The sequence below is a fragment of the Podarcis erhardii genome, assembly GCF_964252035.2.
Source record: "Podarcis erhardii genome assembly, chromosome: 8".
NCBI lineage: Eukaryota > Metazoa > Chordata > Lepidosauria > Squamata > Lacertidae > Podarcis > Podarcis erhardii.
In genome coordinates this window covers 70,856,083-70,866,520 of record NC_138499.1, presented here as the reverse complement: position 1 = coordinate 70,866,520, position 10,438 = coordinate 70,856,083, and positions in this window count along the sequence as shown.

Here is a 10,438-nt window from a genome sequence, read left to right as displayed (position 1 = left end):
GGAATTCTGCAGATTGTTCCAGGATAAAGCAAGAACACCTGGACATTCCAACAGATCATATCTGTTGCTAGTATTTGATTTCATTGCTCAGCAATTCTTAAGCAGTAGATCAACCGTCTGCAAACCTACAACATTTTCTCTGCAAAGCCTTATAAAGTATATTCCTTAAAAAAAAAATAGATGTGGGTGCTTCTGCCTGAGCTGTATTTAGATACTTTGTTCTCATGAAAACATAAATAACTGCAAACCACTTTTCTTTTTGTGTCAGAAAGCTAACAGCCCTACAGTGCAACCACAAATGTCCCTGATATCAACATAGGTATTAATTGCAACTATTCTAATGCATACTGTATTCATATTTTCATAATTGACACTTCTGGAGCTTTGCTGAAGTCACAAAACAAAAAAGGAGTTGCCTGCTCATTGACGTTGCTTTTTAGTTCTGTTGCCATCCTTTCGCTAGTTTAATGGCATTCAATTAAAGCAGAGATGAAACGGAATCTCGTGTCCCCCACCCAAGACTAACAGATTTATTATGTCATAAACTTTCATGGACTAGAGTTCACTTGCCACATGCATGAATTTTTATTGCGTATATGCTCTGTAGCTGTGTTTATGTATGGGTGATCATAGATAGACTGAGGATAACATTTCATCTGTTAGCCTTTAAGGTGTCTTGAGAATCTCATGATGCGGTTCATGTCTGCTGCAGCACATCTACCTATATGGAATTAATTAAGTAAATAAAAGCTGAATGTGTCCACCAAATGCTCAGGATCAAGCTGACGTCTGTAACTGATCTAGGGGGCTTTTAAGTCCATCCACAAAGATAAAGGTAACTGCTGGCCTTTGATCATATCGCCATGCTAGCAACCCATTGGGCCTTAAGGAGCTTCTGACTGCCAGGTCCCTGTATGAGAAAGGTCTGCCGCCCAGGATGATATTGCAGAAGCCTACTGACCTGGAGTGTATTACTGAAACCTGGATAGATAATGGAGGAGGGAGTCATGCTTTCCCAGTGTTTGGGGATGAGCTGGGTACCATCAGCATAGTGACGATACTTCAGTCCAAATGTCTAGATGATGTCATTGGTTTCATGTAGATGTCAAAATGGGAGACAAGTTACAACCCTGCAGTATCCAATAGATCAGTACTGATGGAGCAGAACACCATGATCACAGGTTTCTCAAACACAGGGTTGCCATACTCCCAGAATGCCAGGATTCAGCCATCGGAAACAGTGTCCAGGCAGAAAGCGCTTCAATGTCTGGGAAAATCCAGATGTGTCAGAAGCTAAACAACTTTTGTGTCTGGATTTTCACTGTATGAAATATGGCAACCCTACTCAAACAAAATTTGTTACTCTATACCCCCCCCCCATCTCAGCTTTTAGATGGTCTTTTTTCTGCCTCAAATCTGGATCTTAGCATTCAGGGAATTCTCCCTATATTATTTAATCAAATTACGCAAGCCACAAACTTTCCCTACTCTTGATGTACAACAGGAGGTTGTGCACCTTTGCCAGTACGATTTTATTTTTTTCTGTTTTAGAATTCCACCAGCTGTTTTCAGTTTATATAATATTTAAAGAAAGCACGTATCTATTCTGTAACATGATGCAATTGCATCTCGGGGCTTACCTTGATTTCCCCCAGTAATCAGTCGGAGCTGCTACTTCAAAAGAGATAAATAATAGTTCAGGAAGAGAACTTGATCAACTGCTACTTATGGAAATGACAGAGCAGAGTTGTAAATGACCCACCCACTCACCCAATCAAGGAAGTCTAAGGAAAATGAAAGGCTTTAGACAACCTAAGGGAAAACTAGGTCTCTAGGACTGGATGCAAAACTCAGGCGACACATCAAAGGTATTTGGGGTGAGAAGGGTCAACTATTTTTTGACTCTGATGAGTGATATCATATCTGTGCCAGATGTAGCACAAGGGCCTCTATTTATGAAAATGAGAGAGCCATAGAAATATGTGGGGAGCCATCAAGGAATAAAACAGATGTGTTATGTGATGAGGTTATGGGAGAAAAGCACCACCCGAAGGCTGATGGACAAAGAAGAGATGCCCTCACAATCAATCTGGCATTAAGACGGAATCAAGCTCAGCAGAAGTGTAAGAAAGAAGTTTCTTCTCTTGGCTATGAAAGAGTGATGCACTTTGACGTTCCTGTACTGTGGTGTGTCTTTCATTGCAACTAAACACACAACACTTGGGGTGCCTATGTGTCATTCCCAAGATTCAAAGGCAGTACCATAGAATTGCCACTGTTCACAATGTCCATTTTCAGTGTGTGTGTGTGTGTGTTACAGAATCATGGGATTTTGGTGGAAATAATATAACCTCAACTTGGTTGTCATATTATTCTAGTATTCGCCAAAATATTAGCATTTGGATTCATGTACAGTTTCCTCTGATTCATTGCCTTATCCAGAGAAACTGCATCCTATTGCATTATGAAGCAATGTAGTCCTTCATTTATTTATTTTTAAAGTATATGAAATATTTTACGATGGCCAGCAATATGATACAGTTCTATTGTGGGTTATTTGTGGAAGAAGCAAATGACTCTTCCAGGAACTCTAAATCTGAGAGCATTGAGATGAATGCAGAACAGAGAAGGCCAGTACCTGGTGTCATGTGCCTTGGATAACTGGGAGATATGCAACAAGTGTAGCTTCTTCTCTCACTTTAATGCAGAGAACATGTTGGGTCAAAGTCAAAGCTCGTGTTCTGTAAATATGTCATCATTGACATATATATGATCCTGAACAGAAACTACACTCTCAAATACTCCTTGGCCACATCAAAATTAAGTTAAGTACATCACAATCCAGCACGAACATCTATACAAATTACACTGAAGTTGTCTCTCCCCTTTGATAATTTATGAATACAAATTCTTTTATTGGTAAAAGGGCAGGATATATATACAGGATGAGTCCTTTAAAAGAGGCCCCATGGATACAGAGTACATGTCTTCTATGGGGCCTCTTTTAAAACACTTTGTGTGTGTGTGTGTGTGTGTGTGTGTGTGTGTGTGTAATTTGCACAGCCAAACTAGTGGCATCACACCACCTGGCACTTTGTTCATGGGCTCCTTTGTGAACCATTATTGATGTCAATGACATCAATTGTCATTGTCATTACTGATTGTCTAGTGTTATGTACTGTACTATCACTGATTTGCTACCTTGAGCTCCAATTGTAATTCCAGCAACCAACATTTGGGATGGAGAATCTGTTGGCCTTTCAGATGTGTTGGCCTTCATCTCCTGTCAACCCTCACTAGTATGGCCAATGGTCAAGGGAAATGAGAGACATAATCCTAGGGTTGCCATATCTTGAAAAGCAAAAAAAGAGGACAGCCTGAGCAGCTGCCAGCCCAAGCTGGGAAAAGAGCTCAGGCTGGCAGCAGCTCTGGCATGCAGAGATGCCCGTACCACAAATAAATAAATTCCCCAAATCCCAGGTATTTCCTTTAAAATGTGACAATCCTCCCAGATGGGCCTGTTGGCCACCCAAAAGAGGACATGTCTAGGATTTCTCAGACGGATGGCAACCCTACATAATCCAAACAACTCTATGGCCACTGTTTCCCAATCCCTGGGCTACAGTGCGCCTGTAAACACAGTGGAACAAGTTCATATAAGTGTCAACCACTTTTAAACAAAAAAGCAAAGGGCAATAAAACTTACACGGGGAGGGGACCCCTGTAGACTTTTGTCTTATAAATGTTCAAAGCAAACATCCCTATGATCCTTCAGCACCACTTCTTATCTTTAATAAAACTTACTTCTCACATAAAAGCAGGAATGGAAAAGCAGGACGGGCTTTTATCTGATGATCTTTAATTCCCCCACCCATCCTCCGTTCTTATCTGTCTCTGTCCAATTACTGATCTGTCCCAGACCCAGTTTTGGGTTTCTCTTTTTGCCAGAGTTCATGATAAAGTACCCTAACACACTCCCGGACTCTCTTTTTCTCTCTCTTGCAGCCTCTCAAATTGTTTGGGCTGCAGAAAATAGAATCTTGGCAACCGTCACTGACAGCAGTCAAAATTGTATAATCTTCACTCCTAATTACAAACTATACTGTGAGGTGGAGAGAACTCAGAAAAGCAGAACTTCTTAAGACAAAACTTTCCACTGCGTTGTGTTAGCATCCAGCATGGGATTGGTCGGGGGGGAGATGAAATTTGCATTTTCAGTGTGTAGCATGAGGCAATCTAAAACTGAGAATTCTCGTATCAAAAATTGCATATACATGTATCTCTGTACAATTGCAGTTTGGGATGAGTGAATCTGTCATTTTCCGTTTTTCTCAGTTTCTCATTTTCCCAGTCTTTTTTCTCCTCATTTCCACAGGGTTTTGCATATTTGCTTCACATGCATTCATTTTTATGCATGCCTCACCCTAACTAAAATATTTCGTAAGCACTTTTGAGGTTGGCAAACTGACAAGAAATTTTGAAAAGTGTGATTTTCAAACCAAAACCAAAACAACAGCACAGTTTTATTCCAGTTTACCTGTCACCACAGGAAGTAAAAATGAAGTAGGTCCGCATCAAAATAGAAACTGAATGAAATTTTTTGACCATCCCTAGGAACAATACAGTTAGAGCAACAGGAGACCATGGACCTTTCACAACTGCAATGATTGGTGACTATGGAATCATCTTAGCATTGCCGAGTAAATTAACACAATTGTTTCTATTTAGAGCCAAATGAGTCAAATTAAACATTTTGATATAAATCAAACAACTTCCTTGGATCTGGCAAAGTTATGTTGTGACGGAAGGAACTGCCAGCCCTGAGCAAAAGGAAAGTGGGTATTGCAACAAGCAGGAGTACGGAAAATGGGAATATCCTCAAAATGTAATCACCTCTCCTGCAGTTTCAAACAAATTGTTTTGTTCTTAGCAGCACAACACATCTCAGCCTTCTGAATCATTGGCACAAGGGGGAAAACAGAAATGTCTGAAAGTTAGGATTTTGTCCACCTAACCTTTGTCCATCTTGGAAATCATTCAATCATTGTAGCTGTGCAGCCATGCAGGCAGGTGGTTCCTAGAACAGCCCCTTCATGTGCTAGTGCTGTACGTGTTTGATAAAGTGTTTCAACAGTCAGGCTCAATCTACGGTAGGGGGTCTATTCTGAGATCATTTGCAGGCCTCTCCATATTAGAACAGAGCTTCGTGGGTGGGTTGCCAGGCTGCTGAAGGTTGAAAAATTGGGTGGCTACTAAGAGCAGGCAATTCACTGAAATGCATATTGGCAGTCAAGTTATTTGTGGCGTTGCTACCACCACATACACAAAGTAGCAGCACAGGGTTGTGCAGTCTGAGCAGGGCTGGATTGTGTCATAGGTTTGAGAATCCTTTGCGTGGACCCCCAGGACATTTGATTCCAATGTCATCGTGTGGAGCTCCTTCCAAAACTTGTATGCAGTAGGATCGCCGGTCCCACAGCTAGCATGCATCTGGAAGCACCTGAAGTCAAACATGGCAAATTACAGCAGCATTCTTATACATTTAAGAATAAAAAGTGAAGGATGAGATCTCCCTGCTGGTGTAGTCTTCCTAGAGTTTACCTGCAGCCATGACCTTCAAATCAGACAAAAGGTCTTAATAAGATCTAGACCTTAATAAGATCTAGACCTCACAATGTCATATTTGCCATCAACAACTATCTGCTCCAGTTGTTACAGCTATGGTTGAAGTAGCCAGTGCCAGAATCAGTGATGCGTAGTGGGATCAGTTTCAGCTTATATAGTTAGATTATGTGGACAAGGTGCATTATGTCCAACTATGTGCCCTCTTGACCCCTGTCCCTCCTGGCTTATCGAATCTAAAAGAAGGCTTTCCATCTGGTTGAGTCCAGAGCATGGTCAATGATTCATTATATGAGGGGATGATTCATACTGTCTTGAAAGAAGCAGTGGTACAGCTGATCCTAAAGAAACCAGGTCTGCATCATGGGCTGGAGCAACTATTGACTAGTTGGAGAGAAGGTGGTGAAGAGAGTTGTGGTGGGACAGCTGTAAGAATTATTGGATGACACAGATTATTTAGATCCATTCTAATCTGGGTCCAGGTGTAGCCATGAGATTTAGTCATCCTTGGACATCCTGATGGATGACCTTTGTGGAGGAAGGAACAGGGGGAATGAGATCTTGTTCATATTCCTTTATCTCTCTTCAGCTGTTGATACTATTGACCATGGTATCTTCCTGTCAGGGACTGGCTGGATTAGGAAGAGGGATGGGTGCCACCTGACCTAGAATCCCTCTGAGATCACACAGAAGATGACTTAGATCCTGGATCATGGTGGTGGGATACTGGAGAGCAGTCTTGGTGAGGGATGAGGTGGGAGGTACTAGAAGCAGGAGGTTTGAGCAGTCAGAAGGAAGAGGCCCTTCAAGGACAGTGCTAGAGGCTGAGTGTCGCAATGTGAGCACAGACTCTAACAGAGAGGAATCAGAGATTGCCCTTTCTACCCAGTAGGAGGACAGTTCCAGTCCTGCTGACTCTTCTCCCCCTATGACACCCTGCCCTAGGAGAGTTCTTCATGTTGCTGAGCAATGGGCCAGCCAGACCAAAAGGAGGAGCCCAGCCCCTTGACACAGCCTTCATCTGCTAGGGAGGGTTCCAGAGTGAGAGGCTAGAAGGGAAGGGCAATATCGCAAGCTGAATGAGTCGAGCCTGAGTAACTCTGTTGCATTGTTACTTTCCGTGAATAAAAGCTAATTGCACTTCATGCCTCATGCTCTTCCTGCCCTGTGGATGTCCTGCACATACCTCTGTGACCAGCGATGGAGCATATGCCTGTGCTGCCCAGGGTGGGCGCACTCCCGAGGGTGGTAGGGCACGGAGGGTGCCCTCCCAGGTGCGCAATAGGTGCTCGGGTACTTGAAGCGGCAAGCGCACCCTGCAGCCAGGGGCGGAGTGAGCTGCCGATGGCAGACATTCGGCGTGCCATGCACCCGCGACTTCCAAATGTCACCCCCTCAGCGAAGACACCCAGGGCAGACCACCGCACCCCCTTCCTCCGCCCCTGTCTGTGACACCTCCTGAACCAGCTCTGGGGAAAAGGATTTGGGGGCAGTGTATTACAGTGGTTTTAGTCCTATCTCCAGGACTTAGTCCAGAGACTAGCATTAGGATAGTACTTTTAACCCCTTCAGCTGTTAAATTATGGGGCACCATAGGGATTGCTCCATCTCCAATGCTGTTTAGTATTTATATGAAGCTACTGGAAGCAGTTGTTAGAAAACTTTGGGCACTCAACTCTATTATACCTGAACTGGGAGAAGCTGTGCAGATCCTGAACTAATGCCAGGCTGCAGTGTTGAGATGGATGAGGAAAAACAAATTGAGTTTCAATGCTAATCATTATGCAGTTGAAGCCCATCCCGGGACCTATGGTGAAAGGCAGAGAAGAAATTTTACAACTAACTAACTAAATAAAATTAGATCAAATCAAATAATCCTACAAAGAACTATGCAGGGTGCATGTTTTCCTCAATAATTTATATATCGCTGAAGTAATACAGTACCTGACTCTACCCTCTCCTCTTGCAATTATGCAACAGGAGTGGACTAGCCTGACAAGTTAGTGAGCCAAGTAAATGAAACCTAATTGGTTGTCTACAGATTTTTATCAATAGCAAATTGTCTGATAAAGCGACCTTCTAAATTAACCTGCTATAGAGGTGGTAATCATTCCAAGCAGGCAAATACAAAAGCAGCTTATTAGCGACAAGCGAGTTGATAATGTAACCCATCAATCAGTTGTGATGAATGCCTGATAACCAGTTGTGCATTTACTTATTCACTGCTGCACACTCCAAAGAGGAAGAAAAACATGCTTCAGCAACAACGCTTGGCTTTCAAGGTTACTAATAAAGAATGCTAGTTCTGAGGGGAAGGGTGCGAATCTTGAACATGTTTTTATACACTGAGGCATGTTGTATGTGAAATCCTTGTCAAACAGTCCAGTAACTGGGGTTTTTCACTCAGAACTATAGTGCACTGCATAAGTGTGTTGGCTACTATCCATCGGCATGGCTCTTCAAAGTACTACTTCTGTTTCCTCTTCACAGGTCTCTTCTGCATCACACATTGAAAGCACTATCATTTCAAGATAAAGTCATGGCTTCCCCAGCGAATCTTGGGAATAGTTTGTTAAGAGTGCTGAGAATGGTTAGGAAAAATCCATCAGTAGAGGAATTCTTTGTTAAATCACACTGGGAAATTTCGTTCTGTGAGGGGAATAGAGGGTCTCCTAATATCTCTCTGCACAAACTATTGTACTCAGAAATATTTGGCTGTTTGAAGTGGTATGATACTGCTATCTATAGTGCCAATGATCTCACAGAAGGAATGGGGAAGGGGCAAGTGGGATTTCTTCAGCGAAGTTTTTAACTGTTGATGTCTTATTGCTTTTTAAATATTTTTTGGGGAGCTGCCCACAGTGTCTGGGGCAACCCAGTCAGATGGGTGGCATATAAAAAAATAAAAAAATATTATTATTACTATTAAGCAGGGTGGGGATGTTGCTTCAATACCTCCTTCCATGTTACATTGCACATACAAGCTCAACACTTCAAAACTGATTGGTAGGAGTTAAGCGACTCTAGTAACGTCTCAGCTTTGAGTCCTTAGGAATAGACCATCGATGCAAAAGACCAGTATTGACTTCTTCCCAAAAAGCTGTAGAAAGCAGAGCTTTTTGAAGGCTCCTCTTTCTCCATGCAACTCCCATTCCTGACAATATTTTAGGCAGAATCTGACAGTGGTGAGAAAACAATGTGCCTTTCTGACCCACATCCACATAAAAAAACAAACAAACCCACACAATTTGTCAGGCTTCACATGAAACACAGATTCCGCCCTTTCAATTGCAGGCCTCAAACATGCGAGACCTGGTTGGTGTCCCTAATTAAATCTTGTGAGATCAAAGAAGCAGAGGCAGCCAGTACGCTGTCTGTCTTGCAGCATTTCAAAACAGAACTGAACAGCACTGGAAGCAGTGCCATGAGAGGCAGGAATGTTGCTAGGTTTGCGGAGGAGTGAGCGAAAAGAAACAGTGCCTTCTTTTTAATGCCTGTCTTCTGTTTATCGGACAGCTGCTTTCAAAGGAAAGTTAAAAAAACACAAAGAAACCTGAACACCAAGGCGGAGAGGTTGCAGCAGCCTGGGATACTGATAACAATTGTAATTGATAGGAATCTTTCATTTTGTGGCATTTTTACCACAAATCTAACAACGCCTGTTTAAAAGCTTCGGAAAGGTGGCATGAGGAATGAGGGAAGAATGAAGATATTTGGGGAACGGTGAAGTGCGGAAAAATAAGTTGCTTTCTTATTTGGTTCCATCAGTAGGAACCACGGGATCCATAGCTGTCAACTTTTCCCTTTTCTTGCGAGGAATCCTATTCGGAATAAGGGAATTTCCCTTAAAAAAAGGGAAACGTTGACAGCTATGACATGATCTTGGACCACTGGCCTCTAGGCTTTTGTGTGGTGGTGTTAAAATTTATTTATACTCCACTCTGTTCCCTGACAGGGACTCAAGGCAGCTTACTGATAAAATAAGACCAGCTAAAAACAGAGAAAAGGAAACAGTCAATTAAAAAGCACATATATGAAAGCTCAATAGAGCTTTCAATATATATGAGCCAGTGTGGTGTAGTGGTTAAGAGCAGTAGACTCGTAATCTGGTGAACCGGGTTCGCGTCTCCGCTCCTCCACATGCAGCTGCTGGGTGACCTTGGGTCAGTCACACTTCTCTGAAGTCTCTCAGCCTCACTCACCTCACAGAGTATTTGTTGTGGGGGAGGAAGGGAAAGGAGAGTGTTAGCCGCTTTGAGACTCCTTCGGGTAGTGATAAAGTGGGATACCAAATCCAAATTCCTCCTCCTCTTCTTCTTCTTCTTCTTCTTCTTCTTCTTCTTCTTCTTCTCCTCAATAAAAAACCTTGTAATAATAACAGTCAGGCATTAGCCCTCTCAGTAAAATCCATAAGTTCCAAAAGGTCTCTTTGGGAAGTCTTCACCTGCTGGCATAAGGACTACAAGGAGACAGTCGGTCTATCTTATTTTGGGTGGGAGTTCCAGAGTCCGGGAGCAGCCACTGGGACAGCCCTGTCCTGCATCCCTACCAAGCAAAAAGCCTTTGATAGCCCTCTCCTTCATGAATTTGTTCAATTCTCTTTTGGGGTCCATCACTGCCTTCTGGGAGAGCAAGTTCCATAGCTAGACTATGCACTGCATGAATGTGCTGGGCCCGAGGGTAACCTGTGCAATGTGGTCCAGGTCCGGTCCAGAAGCGGAAGGTTTTTCTAGGAGTCAGTTTGACAGCGCCAAGGCAGGACACGAGGCAGAAAAGGGCAAGTACAGGATCTCAGGCAGGATCTACCATACAGCAA